This window comes from Brienomyrus brachyistius, unplaced genomic scaffold, assembly GCF_023856365.1.
Source record: "Brienomyrus brachyistius isolate T26 unplaced genomic scaffold, BBRACH_0.4 scaffold37, whole genome shotgun sequence".
NCBI lineage: Eukaryota > Metazoa > Chordata > Actinopteri > Osteoglossiformes > Mormyridae > Brienomyrus > Brienomyrus brachyistius.
Window position 1 is genome coordinate 2,737,065 of NW_026042312.1, and position 21,655 is coordinate 2,758,719.

Sequence of the window (21,655 nt, forward strand, 5' to 3'; positions counted from 1 at the left end):
ATTCGCTCTCTGGGGAATAAATGAGAGATTAACCAGCACTTAAGAGAGATAATAAAATAAATAAAGAGCTGGAAATTCTTCAACCATACAGAAAATACAATTGTTATAATTATTATAATAAATAATTACAGGGTTCACATATATAAAAAAGAAAGAATAAAAGAAACAGCGAGCAAGATTGCAAAAAAAATCTACTGTAAAATGCACAATACTGTAAGTGCAATAGCATATTAAACAGTAATGTCACCAAATTATAACTAGAATCAAATACGAAACAACTGTGCTCCACATCAAATGAATACCCAGATGAATACTACCAAGAACTGAGTTAACACTAACCAAGCTAAGAATATTTGAAAGTGTTAATCCTGTGTAACAATGTAAATAGATGTAATGATAAACTTAGAAGCATCTAGCCTACTCCGAAAGTAATGCCCCAATTTTTTTTAACAATTTACCTACCACCCTGTACAGTAAGGGGTCCCAACTTCCGGTCGGTGTTCCGGTACCGTCCGCGCGGAGTATTGCACCGGGCGGCAGACAACCGGGGGTAGAGGAGCCATCCGTCCCGTTTATTAGGGGATCGCGCCGTTTTGGAAAGAAAGCTGCCCGTATTGATGTACGGAAATACGCCATTAGCCCCGCATGTCCGTATACACCGTCAATCTCCCGCCGCTCGGCGTGGGAACCCCCAAATTATACCGCCGTCTTACCCATCCGTGACACTTTTCTACGACGGAAACCGATCCGCGGACATCGAAAGGTTGGGAAGCCCTACTAAACTAGCATGTTTGAGATGAATTTACTAACCAAATAGTCTGTCATTATTTAAATATTAGCAACCACAGTAGCAATAAAAACCACTGCACTTTAAATGACGTTAAAAATATGTAATATAAAAAAAATATGTAATGTTTTTTATTGTATTATAGACATTTACTATGTCATTATAGTATAAAAGGCTAAATAATCGAAGTAGCACAACATCAGTTGAAGAATTCAAAGACATTTTGGAGAGCTAACAAGCTACTCACCTCTGCGCCATTTTCACTCAGAGTTTGTTGTGCTTCAAACAGTAAAGTTTGTTTACGTTGTTTCTATGGAAACTGCTCGGACTCTCCGCTTGACCGTAATATAAAGGCATGTATGCAGTAATTTTCTGATTGCAGATTTGATCCCTATGCAGTAATTGACCACTGACCTCTTGGACCCTCTGGGCTGCCTTCACCTGCATTGAGGCAGCTGTTACGTTTGCTGTCATTACATTCAGCCCAAAATATCAAAGTACAGGATTTAAGATTTGAATTAGTAACAGGACCGTGGGAAACAAAACATATATGTTATTGATCCCTCGAAGAAAGTTTTCAATTTTCTCCTTCTTTCAGTTCTTAAATAACGTGTCAGTTTTTGCTCTGTTTGGTTGGGATTTACCATTTTAACATTGTAGCAGTTCCTAGGCAATACACAGACAAATTCTTTTTTTAGGATGGAATTGTTATGCTGTAAACGATTACCTTCACGTTTCAACAAAGGTACTTGCTTTTGATATATAATTTTTTGTACATGTGTACTCTGGTCATACCCCTTGTACATATGGATGGCATGGAAGGACAGTCACTGCTGTCACCTATACTGTCCCTGTCTGCTTTTCTCATTTAAGTGTTGATACGGCAAAAGAAGATGGACCTTTTGTAGAAATTTCCAGCCAGAGACTTGGTTCCTATATGAAGAGAATATTTTATTTTAATTCAGGCTAAGAAACTACAGAAAACCAGCTCTGCATGTGATCTCCCCTTTACTGTACAAGGAGGGCACACACATCAACAATTAGCAATGCAGCAAAATACAGATGAACAATTTCTCACAGTTTCAGAATAAATCAGATTTCTCTGTAATTCAGAGATTGTCTAAGACTTCTGCTAGATCATTTTCTGCACTTGAACCTAATTTCATGATAAATGACACCTGGGTCTATTAAAAGAAGGTGATGCTGCCTGACCCACCAACCAAGGCTGGGAGGAAAGGGAGGAATACTAGTCAAAGGAAGGAAGAAAAGCAGCCCACCCTATCTCATGGTCATGGATACAAAAGTCAGGGAGTGTTACGAAGAAGACACCACACTTAAGACCATTGGTTTTATGCACTGAATTACACCAGATAGAGTTTTTGCATTCTAGCTGTGTTACGTAACATTCCTCAGCCTTCATTTGTTTCCACAGAATGCAGGACATAATTTAGGGTGCCAAACAAGACAGCGGAACTGCAGTTTAGCCAATTATTTGTTTCAGTAGTTTTATAACAACTCGAACATAAAATGTTTGTTTTTCTTAGATAAAAGTCCAGTTGAAACAGACTTTATTTTTAAAAGTTAGATTGGATTTAAGAGATGTAACATGTTGCTTGTGTTAATACTGCTTTAATTTTGAGGATGACGTCTGAAGTGTAGGTGACTTGTAACAGGTTGTTATTTTACTTTTAATTTATAATTATACAAGATTCTGTTTTCCTTCTTCTGTCTAACCTGATGGGTACAATATCCTTTAAACTTTCCCATGATGCTTTTGTCCTGCATCGCCCCTCCCTCTGTCTTTTCCCCTTTATAAGGGTCCCGACCTCATTTCCTCTTCCCTTTGGTGTATTGCACACGTGGGAAGAGGTGAGGATCTAGTGGCAGGGTCCCCCGAGTTAGTAAATCAATTGTATAATTATGACCCATATATATTATATTTGATTTATTATTCATCATAAGCAGGGGATAGAAAACACGTCTATACATAAGTATATACATTGTTTTACTTTGTGCAGAGAGAGCGAGAGGGCCAGAGCATATGAAGTTTACCCCTTTCCTTATTGTTCCCAACAGTTTCAATAAAATCCAGGAACGACAACGGCGTCTGTAATATCCCTTCCTCCTGCACCCGACACACACCTGATAACACCCCAAAACACAATGCAGAGTATAGGCAGGGAATGACCGGTTACATAGGTACACTAGTGTGGCTTGTAAATATGCCCTTAATTTATGCCTGAATATCCCTCCCATATAGTGGCTGACCACATATCATGTGAAAGACCCGGAGAGAGTGAGTGTATATATATATATGTATGATGTACATGTGAGAGACACCATCGGAAGTCCGGTTCAGTTCCTCAGAGGCACTACTATGGAGGCGCTTACAGTAATAAACTTGCTGACCGCAGAAACTGGCACTATGATGGAAGTTATGCAGAAGTGCAGAGTAGATGGAATAATTTTTGTACCTCAATAAGATTGTATGCCTTTTGCCTGTGTCTCCAGCCAGTGCCGGGGGTGAAACGCGCTTGCAATTATCAGCGGGATAACATTATCGTTTTTTTTATTCTGTGGAAAATGAAAGACCGATTTGCTGGCCAGATTTATTTATGAATCATAAACATGTTGTGGGCTATATAAGTAAAGTCAGGGCTCTCAAGTCTTATGCATTGACTGTGAGACACTTGCATTTCAACCAGTTCACATGTTCACACACCGCACCTTATGTTTGTCAAGCTGAGAAGTAAGGGTTAGGGTTATAATTATCAATAAATAATGTACTTCCCTGTGAAACAATGATGCTGGATGTTTATTTGCATATCATGATATGGTGCAGCCTTTTAATAGGTTTCTGTTTTTCTGTTAATCCATTCATGGTGTTGAATAAGTCAGCAAGCATAAGTCTAAGGCTAGTGAGTGACTGGTGTTTTCGGGGGAGACTCCCTAGAGCTGGAGAGAAATACCTTAAGGCACGGGATGAAAAATCCCAAATCTTCCAGGAAAAATGTCAGCATTATATGTATTTGCCACACAGAACAGAACAAAAAATTCCTTAGGGAATCACACGCCTACCATAGTCACTATACTACTCAGAACGCCTTGCAACCACCAAGTCAAACATAGGAAAAGGTCCGGATTTATAGCGTTAGAATGTGGTAGAGACTAATATCCATAACGTACCATCCTAGAACACACTGTGCTCTAAAATTTAAGCCCAATTAAAATCTGAATATTAAATGAGGAAAATAATTTGATTTGTTCTTCTATCCCAAGTTGTGGTCTAAAAGCAATAAGACCACCATCCATTATACCTGCTTTGGGGAAAATGCACTCCTGTAGCCACTAGGGGAGCTCTCACCTCTTCTGGGCCCAGCTAAATAATTATGTTACGCATTCTAACAAGCTTTATTATCTGTGTCAATAAGCCCTGCTTTTACACTAACACTCCTGCTGAGAGGCTAGTTTGATTACCAGTCTTGCCCTTGTCATTAGGAACACATGAGAATTTGCGCAGTGCTGTTTCACAGTGGATTCTCACTGGTTTTCCCCAAGACTGGTACGATACATTTTATTCAGTTTCATACCACAGGTTATTGCAAGAGGGATCAATTGGTTTACTTTTATACTGGTGCAAGGAAACTATTATTATGATGGTGGGTTATCAAACACAGTAGCTGGCTACCTCAGACATAAGACGCCCATTACGTACCTGTGTATCACCTATATGGGCTTGGAATCTGTATATCAATTGAAATAATTATTCATAGCCCAGATAGCATCATATTATTGTTTCAGCGTTGAAGTATAGTTAAATGCATTGAATTATGGTCAGTGTTAAATTATCAGCATTGAAACTGAATTGATTTTTGGTCATTTTTTCAATATTGAAAAATTAATGGTGGCGAAACCTTGATATAAAGTGACTTTTTCAACATTGAAAATAAGATGCTGAGTTAACATCAATATTATTGAAAATAAAAATGGAAAAATGAATTTATGGGGGGCGGCATAATGGTGCAGTGGTTAGCACTGTTGCCTCACACCTCTGGGACCCGGGTTTGAGACTCTGCCTGGGTCACGTGTGTGGAGTTTGCATGTTCTCCCCATGTCGTCGTGAGGTTTCCTCCGGGTACTCTGGTTTCCCCCCACAGTCCAAAAACATGCTGAGGCTAATTGGAGTTGCTAAATTGCCCGTAGCTGTGTGTGTGAGAGTGACTGGTGTGTGAGTGTGCCCTGCAATGGGCTGGCCCCCCATCCTGGGTTGTTCCCTGCCTCATGCCCATTGCTTCCGGGATAGGCTCCGGACCCCCCGCGACCCAGTAGGATAAGCGGTTTGGAAAATGGATGGATGGATGATGACATAACTGGTCTGTGAACATTAGTGAGCATATGATGTAGGCTGTCCAGGAATGTAATAATGTGTGCAGTGTTACATGGGCCCAGGGTTGCATGATGGTGAACAGCACCGTTCTGACTTATAGCTGCGCACATAGTTATGTTACCACCACGCTGTCCTGGGACATTGATTATGGCACCGTGTACAATAATGTTCCTGCCATGCCAACGCATTCACTGTTTCTTTCAAAAGGGACTCTGTAAATGTGCTTCATCCTGATTCTGTTGCATGCCAGTACACGAGATAATGCAGAGATGCTCACATTGTTCATGTTTTGGGAGATGGTGTCATCCTCTGTTATACGCTGCTGTATTTCTCGTAGCCTAATGGAATTATTTGTGATCACCATATTAACTATATGGGTCTCTCGTTCTTCAGTGAACATTCTTCCTCTGCCCCCAGATTCTGGATGTCTAGCAGGTCTGTAGAGTACCCTTTTCAGTTTTTACCTGTACAGCATTGTTGTGTTTCTCATTAGAGTATAGTACTATTACAAAACGTACTGTGTAGTAATTGTACTAACCGATTCTCATTTGGAACCGTCCTTATGATGCCTGCTACAGCGTAGCGGCTCAGGTCAGACTGAACCCATTGGCCAGCTTCCCTCAGGGTCATTCCATGGTTGATCACATGATCCACTGTTGTAGCTCTGATGACATCAGTTATTCTATTTCTTCTTACCCTTCCTCCTTCCTCTTCACTTCCTCATCCTCTAAATTCACCTCCTAGTCTTCATCCTCTTCCTCGCCCTTCTCTAATTCTCACTCTTCTCAGTCTTCCTTCTCCCTCCATTGTTCTCCACACTGAAAGCTTACTGTACCTGTGGCTTATTTATAGCGCTCATGCTGATTGCAAAGTGAACTAATTATCTAAAACCGTTTTCACATGTGACAGTGTGGCCAGACAGCTGGCAAAGTAGTGTAATCAATAGCTATAAATGTGTATAGTTTTACTAGGAGTGTGTTGATCATTTAGAAATTGTGTGTAAAACAGTGAGTTGTGTTAACAGTTCCGCAAAAAGAGTGCTGTGCAGTGGATTGTATTTACACATTTGCAAATTGTGTGTTACAAAAGTGCAAACTGAGTGCAAAACAGTGAGTAATTTTGCTATAACTATTAATAGTTTTATAAGAATCATTGTTAGTGTTTAAGTATTCAGAAAAACTGTAAAAAAATTAAACGGGGGTGACTGTCCATTAAGCTAACCTGCAATCCTATTACACATAGCATGACACAGTACTGTTTTTGACTTTTTCTTTAAATCCACCGCGATTGTGATGAATGGGGCAAGAGAACAAAAACCACAGAAATGGCTCTTTGCATGCTATCCAGTGACTACGCGAGATGGTATAGTCTCTATGGTTTAACTAGAGAAGGCTTGGAGGAAAATGCTATGGAAAACTGATTATTTTGTGTCTCACGCCTGGGCTCTCTAGGAAAAGCATAGAGACCGTATGTATCTCTACAATTGTGGAGATTTCTGTGGGGTGCACATATATAGTATATATCAAATTTATATTATATAGATTATATCTAAGCATCATTCATACTCAAGTGAGAAGACAGTTATAAATCCATGTTAAGAAAAGGTTTCTGTGTCGGAAAGGTACAGAAAGAGCCTAACGCAGGTTTACAGGAAACAGTCATGTGGTGTAGAACACAAGGACATGGACAGAGAAAGGCAATGGCACAACCCCTCAATATGATCAATTCATCTACTCTGTGTCGTCCTCCCAGCTGTCAAAGTAATTGTCAGCAAATGATGTACTTGACACGTACATTATTTACGTGTCAAGCCGTTCGGACGTTTTAACACGTCATGTCCAGTTACGTGTACTTTACTGTTTACAGTAACTGGCAGTCATTGGACATAGTGCAATTATTATTATCATCATTATTTGTTATTATTATTATCCATCCATTTTCCAAACCGCTTATCCTACTGGGTCGTGGGGGGTCCGGAGCCTATCCCGGAAGCAATGGGCACGAGGCAGGGAACAACCCAGGATGTGGGACCAGCCCATCGCAGGGCACACTCACACACCATGCATTCACACATGCACACCTACAGGCAATTTAGCAAGTCCAATTAGGCTCAGCATGTATTTGGACTGTGGGGGGAAACCGGAGTACCCGGAGGAATCCCCATGACGACATGGAGAGAACATGCAAACTCTGCACACATGTGACCCAGGCGGAGACTCGAACCCGGGTTCCAAAGGTGTGAGGCAACACTGCACCACCATACCGCCCCACTCTCAAAACCACATCATCTAATATAATCTCAATATGTGACTGTGTGTATTTCTCACACAAGGATAACTGAGAGGTTATCTGATAATGCTCCAGTCCAGTGTCCATAATATACACTTCTTCATTACGCTAATCATTATCAATCGCATTTTCAGATGCAGAACTATGGGGACAGAAGCAAAAAAGTTACTCATTGATGCCTTTAGTATAACTGAGCTACAAAAAATTACATCTGCTCAATTTTTGCTCCACTTCTCTTTTCCTGCATTTCCATGAAACTTTCAAGTTGGCGCTGGGGCTTGTGGTCAACCAATAGGAAAAGTTTATCACTATAAGCCCCACCCAGTAAGTCTTGGTCGAGAAAAAAGTATGTTCTTTTTGGAACTAAAAAATGGTTCAGGAACTACCTCCTAAGACCTTCAATTGGGCCAAGTTCGTGCAGTAGGAAATCGCCTTATGACCTGCACCCACAATGGCTTGTTTAGAGACACCGGTTCAGCTGCCTGTATGCTTTTTCACCTGCAGCAGAAACAGCAGGCAAACCAGCACAAACAAGGTACGAACATGCAGTAATGGGGGTTCAAATCCCCAGACAGCGCCACCCACTGGGCCACATAGCATTTAATTTATCTGCAAATGTATATTTAAACCTTTGAGGTCCATCTCAGGCTCTTTGCAAGCAGAGATCAGGTCACTGAAATCTGAAGCAGTGTGTTACTAATCTTACTAAAGCATGACAGAAGTGCTCACTTCTTTAACATTTATTCTGTGATCAAAGCATTGACTGCAAAAAACAAGGAGACCATAACATCTATAAAAGGTGAAAACACCAAATGTCAAGCGCCCCCCCCCCCCCCCCTTAAAGGGGGTTCTTTGTTTCTACTATGCAAAATAAGTAAGTAAACTTTAAGGTATTTTGTGTCATTAATGTATGATTTAAATGCAGGTAGTTTTTTTACAGTCAGGATCCTTATGGAGAATCTCTATTAATCCATTTAAAACCTAAAACTGGCTAGATCAAAAGTGTTTGGGCAGTTTGCAAATCCTGAAGACTATTTACAAGGTAATAAAACCGTTATATAAATGTGAATACGTGTGTAGACTTGTCTCGAAATGAAAATCTCACGCCAACCAGCTGACCAAAGTTGGCAACCCTGCGTAAGTCGGCCCTTTATTTTATATGCAAACATGATCATATGCAGGGGGCACATACCTGGTGTGAAAGTACTTATTCGCCGTTTAAACCGATACGCGCGGTAATGTCTTGTAGCAGCGCAAATACGTGTTTATTTTATGTACATTCGCAATGTTATGACAAGAAATCATTGTGCATTTTAGCCTTCATGCCGCAGACGAATTACAAATTAGCCACATAAATGTTAAGATGCAGGGTAATTTCTTTTCATAACAGCGTGAATGCACATAAAATAAATGGTACGCATTTGCGCTGCTACAACAAGGAGTTGCCGCGAGTGTACAGGGAATGCGTACTTGCGCACCATGCAGTTATGTGATCCTGATCATATGTATAGTATATTGTACAATAAGTGCTATGACATTTAAGTTGTATTGTTGGATCTTTTTTAATCATAATTTTCTTCGTTCATTCCTGCCGACAGTTGGGGCAGAGACTGTCATATGCTCTGGGTAACACTCACAGCCAGACAGTAAAACATTTAGAAATGTGACAAAAGGTCTTCTGTTTGTCCATTTATTCCTACATAGAGTTTTAATCCCGTTTACATGAAAAGCTGTACTTTTTGTGTCCCTGACAATTCCAAATTTCTTTTTGCAGCAAACTGACAAACAGAATAAGTCCAGGATACTGGAAAATACTTGAAAAACATGGTAAAGTGGATTTCAGCATTTTCTGTCGTCACATTTGTATTAGAATTGTAACAAATGTCTTCGTTAGTACTATATTGTATTTCGCAGGATGTTCCTTGACAGATTGGTTCTGTGGACTGTGGTGCGTTCATGTTGATTGTTGTCACGTCACGGATCGGGGAAGCAGGAGCAGGAAGACGGAGAATCGGGGAACAAAGGATTTATTGGGGAAACCAGCTAGGAACACGGGACAATAGAAGTAGCGACTTAAATGACATGATTGGGGAAACATATTTTGAAGCGGAGTTAAATACATAGGACTAATGAAAACAACTGGAAACAGCGAATGACATCGGGGTTCCACACGAGGTTAACGAGGGGGCGTGGCACACGGGAGGAGCGGACAAGCGGCGCATGACAATTGTAAGACAGACCACCTTGAATTGTTGGACTTGTAATACAGAAAATGTATTGAAGTATTCCCCCCTCCCCTCCCTTTTATCAGTATGCACTCTGCATGGCCTTGGTGTGTCTTGAGTATTACAAAATGCACCAGGAACTGTCTATATTATATTTTTATTTTAAGTCATAATATGTGAATTTGATCTGTTGTTTTTCAGTGAGTTGCAGGGATTTGACAAAAACATCCTTTTAGAAATGCGTGAGGAAGTAAGTTCTTTTCTTTTTGACAAGTAGTGTATCTGTCAGGTTTGTGACACAACAGAGAAATTAAATATTTTATTTCACTCCTCAGGGTGAAGACTCTGGTCTCCAGCTCACCGCTCTCTCTTACATTTCCATGGCCATTTTGTCCGATAGTATTATTGGATTTTTCTATGCTATATATATATATATTTTATGTTTAGTTATTCTGTGCTCCATAATTATAAATAATAGTTTATTTTCCTTGTGACGTGTCTGTGCTTAATAGTATTAAATAAGAGTTTAAACAACTACAGTTTCCTCAGTAATGTATTTCATGAACTGATACTTCCCCAACAAAACCCATGCATGCATTCAAGTCTCTGTCATGGTTTGTACATAATATTTGCAACAACCATTATGAAATTTTTGCAGAATATGTACTACAAGCCTCTCCAGTTGCAGCCACACCCATATCCAAACTCACATATAAGGTATATTTGTATATGTGTGTTTCCAAGGTACCAACATTCCTACAGAACCATGTTACATAATATATCCAAATATAGGGAATTTCAGCGTGAGCCCTGATGCATTATGCATACTGCTTTCAAATCTGTGATCAAAGCACTGACTGCAAAAAACATGGAGACCATAACGTCTCTAAAAGGTGAAAACTCTACATGTCAAGCGCCCCCTACTGGCTAGCTGCAGTACCATTATTAGCACCACCCATCCCCATGTGTTTCAGTGGTAAGAGGCGATTTTCCACATTACTTTCATGTCTTTCCATCTACACAATAACAAAACATTTCTTCTCAATGTATTATTAGCTATGTAATTAATGTAATCTGAAAATGAACGTCACTAATATTATTATTACAATTAATTTGCATATTTTCAAAATCTATACTTTTCTTCAAAACAAAGTGCAGCTTCTATCCCAAGCACAATCCATATTATTACTTAAAAGCTTATTGACCCCCTGATTCTGGTATCAGTTACTTTTCAGTATTTTCAAGTAAACATTATATGTGCTGTATTTGTATGATGAAACCAATCCTTGAGTCCAATACAAAATAACTGAAATAAACACACAGTGATTCAAACTTCTGCATTTTTTAATTTTGTTTTGTCTTTCTATAAAAGCTGAAAAGGCTAAAAAGTAAATGCTGGTGTTATCAAAAACTATGTCATATAACTATATTCCAGATTTATTGCAGCCAAACACATCTCGGAGCTCCGAGGAACCTCCTTCTCCTTACATTTGGGGAAGATGGTGGCGCAGGAGGTAGTGCTGTCGTTTAGCAACCAGAGAGTTGCAGGTTCGAGCCCTGGTTTCTCGTGACCCCATCAAAGTGTCCTTGAGCAAGACACTGAACCCCAAATTGCTCCCGGCATGCAGCTTGGCGCCTTGCATGGCAGCCTCCGCCACCGGTGTGTGGATGGGTGAATGTGAGGCATGAATTGTAAAGCGCTTTCAGTTCTCATAAAAGTAGAAAAGCACATTTATCATGTGTGTTTTGGATTTGGATTGTATTAGTGTGTAGTTAATCGCTCATGTACATGCTCAATCGCAGTAACATTTTCACAGGAATTTGGGAGGTTGAAGTGCTAATTCTATGGGGGTGTATTCAGTGGGAAAGGTGTGTATGTAGGGCATGTCCCCCCCCCCCCCCCCTTCGTGGTATTAGATATTCTGTTTCCCCCCCTGTGTGTTAAGTAGTGGGGTTGCTCTTGCATGTTTAATAAAAGATTGTACTACACTGCTTGTCCTGGCATATTGCCTGTGGTTTGAGGGGAGGTTAATCTGTGTGTGTGACCGTGAGTGACGCGACATGTGTGCTACAGTATACATCCAGTATGTAACTGTATAAAGTAAAACTCACTGTATAATATAAAATGCAAATGGATACTGTAATATGAAGCATTGCAGTAAGAGGACAATATTACAGAACAGGGCACATTGTTGGATTACATACCTGTTGGCTCTATGAAATGTTTGAATGGTTGAGGACATGGTTGTTCTCCCATCATTCGGCCAACCAGCCTCAGCCATTGTAAGGCCATGATTGTGGACCTAAATATATATATACAGTACTGTGCAAAAGTCTTAGGCAGGCAAAGAAGGCAGGCACCTCATACAGCTAGTCAATCTCTCACTGACTTTTTGAACCAATATATTTAATTATTTAATTGAGCTGTTGGTGAAATTTAACAAAATCGTGGAATGGCTGATGTGCCCCTGAGGAGAAGTTTGGGAACTGAAGCGGTGTCCATCTAGCCATCCAACTAGATATCAGTAACTTTTTAGAAAACAGAAGAAATTATTACTAGTTTTTATTGTGTTACTCTTAATTTGCACACATTCTAATATTAAATTGTATTTTTTGTTCTAAGCCAAAGTGCACTTGCTACCCAGATAAACAGCTTTAAACATTTCTTTGGACTGCCTAAGACTTTTGCACAGTACTGTACTGTATATGGTAATGCTAAATTGATAACTCCTATCAGTGTTGTGTTTATGGGAAATATGCTAAATTTGCTGATGCAGTCTTCTCAGTTGCCCCTTTATCCGCCTTACTTACTGTTGCTATGCCTGCTATGTGCTCACTCTGCGTGCCTTAATTATATTATGGGGTTTTATTATTAATTTATTCATAATCATTGTTATTTTTTCAACCTCTGTGTGGCCATAATATTTTGGGTTTTATAGTTACAGTCATGTGGATTAATCTATTTTCTCTGTGTTTAACCATGAAGAACAAGGTGTGACAGGGGATGATTTTGTGGACATTGGGGAGCAAGATGTTTTCCTTTTGTTCCCCAAAAACTTCAGACTGAGGAAATCCCTAATTTCCATTTTAAAACTAAAGGCAAGTAAACTGTCTGTTTGATAGCAAGCTCTGTGTTTTTTGTGGTTTCACAGACATACTGCTGTCAGGTCATGGTTACAGAATATATCATATTTAGTTTCATGGTCTTTCCTTCAAGCAGTCTGGAGTGGAAGCAGAAGACTTCCTAAAAAATAAGCAGGGAAATCAGCGGCAACACCTGAACAAAAGAGATTCAGTGTAAGTATCACACAGTCCTGGAAATAGAAACTAAAGTGGACAGAGCTGTTAGAACACAGACAGTGCAGGTGGAAGTAGAATCAGCAGAATAAGTGGTTCTCACATCAGAAATACTGCTACCATTCATTCTGCTCATTCTATGTCCACCTGCACTCCTCTCTATTCTAACGTTTTTGGTGCAAAACTGATCTCTTTCTTTTTTCTACACGTCTCCACCAGGCTGTTGTAAGATCATCCCTGGGTGCATCAAAAATGCGGACCACTGCCTGCAAGGGAGCGGAAATTGACTGGAACCCTGTCATAAGCAAAGTCTGTACCTCATAAAATTGTTTAAAATCAATATTTCTAATCAAATAGTTTAATTTCTCTATTTTACTTTTTTACCACATAAAGCCCAATGAGGGCTTAAATTTTCAATCACCAAATAAAGTGTTTTAAAAGAATATTTCATGTAATTTCAAGGTCACAGCAGAGTTACCCTGCAGCCTCGTCGGCAAAGAGCAGGAAATTCTGAGAAAAGCCTTAAAAATGCTCCGAAACAGGAGGGAGGACCTCCGAAGGTCAGGAAAGGTAATACATACTGTACATAGGGAACCTGCAAGAAAGTTAAAATTATTCAAGGGCCTTGCAATCAAATTAAATCATGAATGTAATGTCCGGAATACAGACCTAGTCAGCCAAGGCTGACTAATGTTCCTGTTCTTGTTCTGCTTCACTTTCCTGGCTTCTCATGTCGTGGCAAAACTTCATTTCTACTGATTCCATTGTCTAGAAGAGAGAAGGACTTCAGCTTCACTCCAACGGTATGTAGCTTATCTGTATTTATACCTTATCATTGTGTAATATATATAGTAATACGTTTCATAATTTAGCTTCTAAAATATTGTGCAATCACCAGCCCAATTGATATTTTTGCCATCTTAATCCTCCCAGGATCAGTACAGTATATGTGCAAACATATTTTATGTCTTTACAGACATGTAAGACTGCTGAAAAAAGGTTGGAGAACAGTGGCCCTTGGAGGTAAAATGTGTTTTTACATTTTCCCAGTGCTGCTGCATGATTCACTGTACTGCAGTGTCAGGTTTCCCATTGCTCAGCACACCTAATTTGGCTAAAGAACTTGATGATGTTAAGATGATCAGTGTGTTGGCCAGTGAAACTGACAATGTGCTGAATTTTGGGAAATTTTGAAATGTATTATAAACACAGTATATTAATCTGCACAATGTAGCAAAACAGTCTGAAACGTAACTGAGATACAGAGGTTATACACTGATCAGCCATAACATGTGAAGCGAATAACATTGATTATTTGGTTACAGTGGCTTCTGACTGTGGGGGGGTTATATTAGGCAGCAGGTGGATGCTTTGTCCTTGAAGCTGATGTGTTGGAAGCAGAAACAATGTGCAAGTGTAAGGATGGGAGTGACTTTGATATGGGCCATTTGGTGATGGCTAGAGAGCTGGATCATAACCCCCAGCTCTTGTGAGATGGTCCTGCAGTGGTCAGCAGGTTCATGGTGGGGCCCAGGCTCACCTTTGCCGCCAAAATAGCCATGACTCATCAGGGCGTGGATTCCTCTAGACCTCTGAAGGTTTGCTGTACTATCTGCCATGTAATGAGCCTCCGTCACCCGTTCACATATTTCCCTACAGTTTTGGAGATGCTGTGACCGAATCATCAAGCCATCACAACTTGGCCCTTGTCACTCAAATCTTTAGGCTTGTCCACTTTTCTGCATCCCAGTATATCCTACACATTGTTTATTTGCTGCCTAATAGGTCCCACCTACTAGCAGGTGCCACTATTACCAGGTAATCAATATTATTCACCTGTTAGTGGGCGCAGTGTTTGACAAATATAGTTTAAAATATCAGTCATTTAACCTAATTCCGAAATATTAAATGTGGAATGGAAATAATGGAAGCTATTGCTTGTGTGGAGTGAACTGAACTTAATTTTGAACAATGTTTCAAATTGCTACATACCTGAAATGTTTGTGGTTTCTTGTAGAAAGAACAGAAGCACTTGAGGTTTGCCTCCAGGACATCACACCTCCTATTAAGCGCCTTTACAAAGTAAGTAATTTCCTTGAAATATCATCAAAATATTTTTTTTCTGGACAGCTCTAAGACTGGGTTTCCGTGGGACATTATTAGGATTAGAAGTAATTAAACCAATTTGGTCTTACATAGCATTAAAAATGGTTTAATTGACAAACAACGCCTTAAATGGCTTTAAAATGCATGACGTTTTATTGTCATGTACATTAAACATTTAATATACACACAGGACCAGTTGGCTAAATTCTCCAACCTGTGATTGGCTGGTTTGTGATGCTTGTGGATATCACTGTGCTCTCAGAATGGAGTCACAAATATACCAGTGTAAAATATACGGTGTTAAGGGGGAATTTGCTTCTGGGTTAATTAGTGACAATTACAAATGTTTTGTGTTGATTCTTCAGCTTCATATACAGATTCGCAGATTCATAATTACCACAGAAGGGGAAGTAAAGTCTGTTCTATTTAAAAGCCAGACATGTTAAATTACTGCAGGGCACATTAACCTGTCCACAGTGCCTGTTGTATGAGAGCATCATGATTATTAATAATATACACTGTATTTCAAAAGGACCTGTGGGATTAAAACTGAGGGTTATTAAGACACACCTTGCTTATACCTCTATACCACTGTGAGTCCAAGTCCTCACCCAGCATTTACTATGGAGTAAGATCGCTGTCAAAAATAACTCGTAATAATGTACGTCAAATGTACGCTTCACAAGCGTAAATTACGCTTGCGCTTCTGAAAAATACGCTTGCTTCTGAAATTTACGCTTGCGCTTCCGAAAATTACGCTTGCTTCTGAAATTTACGCTTGCGCTTCTGAAAATTACGAGTGGCTTCTCAAGCGTGAACAACCTGTCAAAAACCGTCATTGGACGTACAAGGCATTCTCTATCAAGGAAGAAACAATCGATTTTTGTTACTGTATACGCATGTGCCAGAAAGATGGAGAACCAACCAAACGCGCCGAATTCACAGCTATTTCTATTAGTTTACTTGTTGTTGCACAACACTTTTTCTCGGTGTACAGAATGTAAAAATATTAAGGTAAAGAATGTTATACTTTATTCATAGTAATTATAGTTGGTTATTATTTATTATGCAGAAGTCACTGCTGCTGTCCAGTAATGTGTCAGGCTAAGTTGTTAATAGTCTCATGTATATGAGATGGACATTTAAGTACACACTGTTATTTTCTGATAAATAATAAACAGTGTACTGTAGCTATGGCTAACAATTAATTTTGTTTTCATAAGAATAAGATTTTTCATACAGCTTAGGGTTCAGTGAGCACAAACCACTTCACAGGCATGTAGTAGTTATTAAGTTTTGTTGATATTTGCTTTGAAAATTATTTGTTATTTGCTGTAACAGGTATCATTGGTGACACAAGTGCTGGACAGACTCAGACACAGTATAATTTCCATTTTAAATCAACCACAACAGGATTTGGACTACTTCTTGTATGTCATAAATCAGGAAATGTTTATATTGACATCTGCTTCAACAGTTTTTGATATTCCGTTTGAAATTATAAATACTTTGTCTGACCTTCAAATAAAGTTGCAGAGAAGCCTTGCACAGGAGGACTTTGTTGCCTTTGTAAGGCAAGGGTGTGAGGGTCATGGTCGTCCAAAATTTGTGTTTTCAAGTGAACTGCTTGGATTGCTAACTGATATGCCACTCTCAGTGGCTTGTATTGCAAATATATTAGGTGTTAGTGAGGCAACCATCTTTAGACGTATGAGGGAATTGGGCTTGTCAACCAGGTCTACAAGCAGAAGGACACAGAGTTCAGTGGAGTCGTGTCAAAGAAAGCCTGCACAGAGTTGACGCTTCTGGAATTTTGGAAAGGATGACTCAACTTTCACCAAAAATCGCCAGCATGACCAAAGTTCACCAAATTTTGTGCTGTATTAATAATTTCAGCTAAATGAATCTACAAACAAAAATAAAGATTAATTTTAAAAAACACATGCATACAACACAACATAAAAAGTTTAATACATGTCATAGACATTCCAGGTCTCTGTATACTATGCAAAATACACATTTCTGCAATGACAGAAATTAATACAGTAATAACACATTATAAATAATAACCAACTATAATTACTATGAATAAAGTATAACATTCTTTACCTTAATATTTTTACATTCTGTACACCGAGAAAAAGTGTTGTGCAACAACAAGTAAACTAATAGAAATAGCTGTGAATTCGGCGCGTTTGGTTGGTTCTCCATCTTTCTGGCACATGCGTATACAGTAACAAAAATCGATTGTTTCTTCCTCGATAGAGAATGCCTTGTATGTCCAATGACGGTTTTTGACAGGTTGTTCACGCTTGAGAAACCACTCGTAATTTTCAGAAGCGCAAGCGTAATTTTCAGAAGCGCAAGCGTAAATTTCAGAAGCAAGCGTAATTTTCGGAAGCGCAAGCGTAAATTTCAGAAGCAAGCGTATTTTTCAGAAGCGCAAGCGTAATTTACGCTTGTGAAGCGTACATTTGACGTACATTATTACGAGTTATTTTTGACAGCGATCTTACTCCATAATTTACTGACACAGGTTAATGTAAAGAAACATCAGCACATTTTAACATGGCCACGATTCCATCTTTAGCAAATACCTTATATATATAACATAATATGGATTTGCACACACCCTCAAAAACCCTGTAATAACAAGAATAAGGCTATATAAACTCTTTCACTGGCTGGTTTGTTTTTTATCTCATACATCTTACTGACTGATCCGAATGTCAATACATTTTGATGTACAAGTTGTAGTAATTGCATGTTTGAAGAAGCTCCATCCTCCTAATATTTTTTTCTTCTTTACCATCATAGGCAGGAGAAAGAGTGAAATGGAGGAAAAAATACATAGATGGGTCAAGTAAGCAGCAGGAGCAAAGAGCAGAAGAGGAAATAGGAAAGAAGAAGGGAGAGGAAAAGAGAGAGAGAGGAGAGAAGACAGATGAGGAGGGAAAAGCAGTGGAAGAAGGAAGCAACAAATGTAAAGGAGGAAGAGGCTATGAAGACGGAACTTATAGCCCAGCGAAGGCTTTCCAAGCCCAAGGGGACAAGCGGCCGGTAAAAGGAAGGAAGCTTTTCTCATTGTAATTCATTCATGCATGATAATAAAACAATACGTTTGTCATACTGGTTTGTGATTTATTATGCTTTATTTTTACATAAACATTTGAGCACACAATTAAAATTAAGTGGCGATATAAGGATATTTTAAGTGCTTAAGAACTTAAAACAGTCTTAAATAATCACTTAATTAATAAAAATTAATAGGTGAAATAAAGAATTTTAATGGTTTGTGGACCCCTATAATAATATTAAACTCCCTTTATTAGAATTGAGGACAGATGTAAGTAATTTTAAGTAGTAATGGAACCTTGCAATACTCTTAAACTGCCCCTTAATTAATCAGAATTAAAGGGCAATGTTATGTAATTACAGACCTTGAAACAATCTTAAATTGCCCCTTAATTTATAAAAAAGGGGTGAAATAAGGATTTTTTGAGAGTAAATTTAAGAGGCAAATTTGAAAAAGTAAGGAGGAAATTCAGTAGTTTTACCCCTTAATTGGCCTTAATCATTGCACCTTTTCCCTTAATTTCACATATAGCAATAATTAAGGACAAAATTAACGTAATTTTAATTTTAAAAATTAAGGGGTTTGATTTCGTAGTGTAAGTACGTGTAAGTACGTAGTGTAAGATATAGTAAAACACTTACTAACTGGTAATGCACGTTAGCATTACGTTAAATGACCACTTTACCTGCTACTTACCAGTTTTGTCACTTACCGTTTTTCAGAAGCACACCGGAGTTAAACTTACGCCGCGTTATTTACCGGCACTTCTAACACCATTTGCGGCCACTAACTCATAGGTGGCAGTAACACTGAAATGACTCTTTCTGCGTCAAAATAAGGTAATACTGTGATTTTGATACTTTATCATTTCCTTTAACTTAACCGTATCTTTTCCTCCGTCTCTGCTTATTGATATTTAGGAGAGTATCAGATATAAATTAACGATGCAAAATTATCAAACCACAGACACGACACTGAAGAGATGACAAAGACACAGTTTGAAAAGTAAGTATATGTTTTATTGTAAAGCTCTTATCTTATTTTAACTTAGTCTATCATATGATATTTTAACTTATTGTCTATCTTATTGTATTTTAACTTATCATATGTTAACTTAGCCTATCTTTTCCTATCCTATCTGACATCTATAATAATACTTAAACAGTATCTCTATTATCTTTCCTACCCCGGCCATAACCCACAAGTCCGTCAGGAACAATGTCTCTGTCCTTCCTCCGTCCCTGGCCATAACCCATAAGTCCATGTATTCTTGTCTGGAGTTGCTGCTCCACCGATGGCTGACGCTGCCCCTGGCCTCTCTCTGCTCGCAGGGTGCAGGAGCCGTTGCTGTCTGTCCGATGGAGGAACTTCAGCTGGGGCCTCTTCCTGGTCGCTCCTGCTTCCTCCAGGGGGGGTGGCCTGTCCCTCGCGCTCCATGGACGACTCCTCTGGCCACGGAAACTTTCTTCGGTTCCAGTCTGGGACAGCCGGTTGTTAAAACAAGGAAAGATGATTGATATAACACATTTTAAGCTCGAATTAAAGTGTTCTAATAAGGTCTCTTAAGCCAGTGCTTTACCTTCGGTATGTAAGACACCCTCCATGTCGATCCGGGCTTGTCCGTGTCATCCTTCTTAATGATCTTCACCATGTCCACCCTCTCGCCGATGTTCTTCTCCAGTGCCTCATTTTTTGGGGAAAAAGTTCCCCCTTCCTTAGGTGTTATTTTAACTTTGATTTTAATTTTAATTTTAATCTTAACAACTTTAATTTCTTGCTTGTCCATTTTTTTAAATGCTGTGAGTTTTCCAAATGCAAACTGTCTCTCAGATGATCGTAAGAAGTTTGAGAAGATAAGTACATGTGATTCAAAAGTAACCAAGCTGTTGTCACGGACGCCTATTCGTACCATAACAGACGATGCGATCCTCTGCAGCTCGTCGGTGACTTTCGGCCGCGTTCGGCTCCGACTGACCGGTCGTAGGTCCGATTCGGCTGTAAGCAGGTTGCCAACTCTGACGCATCTGGCGCGAGACTCGGGCTTTCAGACTCAAACGCACACAGCAATAAATCTTATGGAGAATCTCTATTAATCCATTTAAAACCTAAAACTGGCTACATCAAAAGTGTTTGGGCAGTTTGCAAATCCTGAAGACTATTTACAAGGTAATAAAACCGTTTTATAAATGTGAATACGTGTGTAGACTTGTCTCGAATTGCACGGTAATTTCTTGTCATAGCGTGAATGCACATAAAATAAATACGCATTTGCGCTGCTACAACAAGGAATTGCCACGCGTGTACGGGGAATGCGTACTTGCGTACCATGCAGTTATGTGATCCTGATCATATGTATAGTATATTGTACAATAAATGCTATAACATTTAAGTCGTATTGTTAGGTCTTTTTTAATCATAAATTTCTTAGTTCATTCCTGCCGACAGTTGGGGCAGAGACTGTCATATGCTCTGGGTCATACTCACAGCCAAACGCGGCGCAACAGTGAAAGATTTACAAATGTGACAAAAGGTCTTCTGTGTGTCAATTAATTCCTACATAGAGCTTTTATCCCGTTTACATGAAAAGCTGTAGTTATTGTGCCCCTGACAATTCCAAATTTCTATTTGCAGCAAACTGACAAACCGAATAAGCCCAGGACACTGGAAAATACTTGAAAAACATGGTAAAGTGGATTTCAGCATTTTCTGTCGTTACATTTGTATTAGAATTGTAACAAATGTCTTCGTTAATACTATATTGTATTTCGCAGGATGTTCCTCATCAGATTGGTTCTGTGGACTGTGGTGTGTTCATGTTGATTGTTGTCACGTCACGAATCGGGGAAACAAAGGATTTATTGGGGAAACCAGCTAGGAACACGGGACAATAGAAGTAGCGACTTAAATGACATTATTGGGGAAGCATATTTTGAAGCGGAGTTAAATACATAGGACTAATGAAAACAACTGGAAACAGCGAATGACATCGGGGTTCCACACGAGGTTAACGAGGGGGCGTGGCACACGGGAGGAGCGGACAAGCGGCGCATGACAATTGTAAGACAGACCACCTTGAATTGTTGGACTTGTGATACAGAGAATGTATTGAAGTTTTTCCCCCTCCCCTCCCTTTTATCAGTATGCACTCTGCATGGCCTTGGTGTGTCTTGAGTATTACAAAATGCACCATGAACTGTCTATATTATATGTCTGTATTATATTTTTATTTATGTCATAATATGTGAATTTGATCTGTTGTTTTTCAGTGAGTTGGAGGGATTTGACAAAAACATCCTTTTAGAAATGTGTGAGGAAGTAAGTTCTTTTCTTTTTGACAAGTAGTGTATCTGTCAGGTTTGCGATGCAACAGAGAAATTAAATATTTTATTTCACTCCTCAGGGTCAAGACTCTGGTCTCCAGCTCACCGCTCTCTGTTATATTTCCATAGCCATGTTGTCCGATAGTAACATTGAATTTTTCTATGCTA

At 39.2% G+C, this 21,655-nt stretch overlaps 2 long non-coding RNA genes across 2 annotated transcripts; both read left to right on the forward strand.

Moving 5' to 3' along the window:
• The first annotated feature begins 592 nt into the window (after positions 1–592).
• LOC125722223 (uncharacterized) lies at positions 593–21,593 on the forward strand. The gene is made up of 3 exons (XR_007386224.1): positions 593–763; positions 20,799–21,224; positions 21,434–21,593. It is a non-coding gene; the product is annotated as an uncharacterized LOC125722223 (long non-coding RNA).
• Positions 13,756–18,132, forward strand: LOC125722219 (uncharacterized). Its single transcript, XR_007386219.1, has 4 exons — positions 13,756–13,788; positions 13,962–14,008; positions 15,003–15,067; positions 17,909–18,132. It is a non-coding gene; the product is annotated as an uncharacterized LOC125722219 (long non-coding RNA).
• Positions 21,594–21,655: the final 62 nt, after the last annotated feature.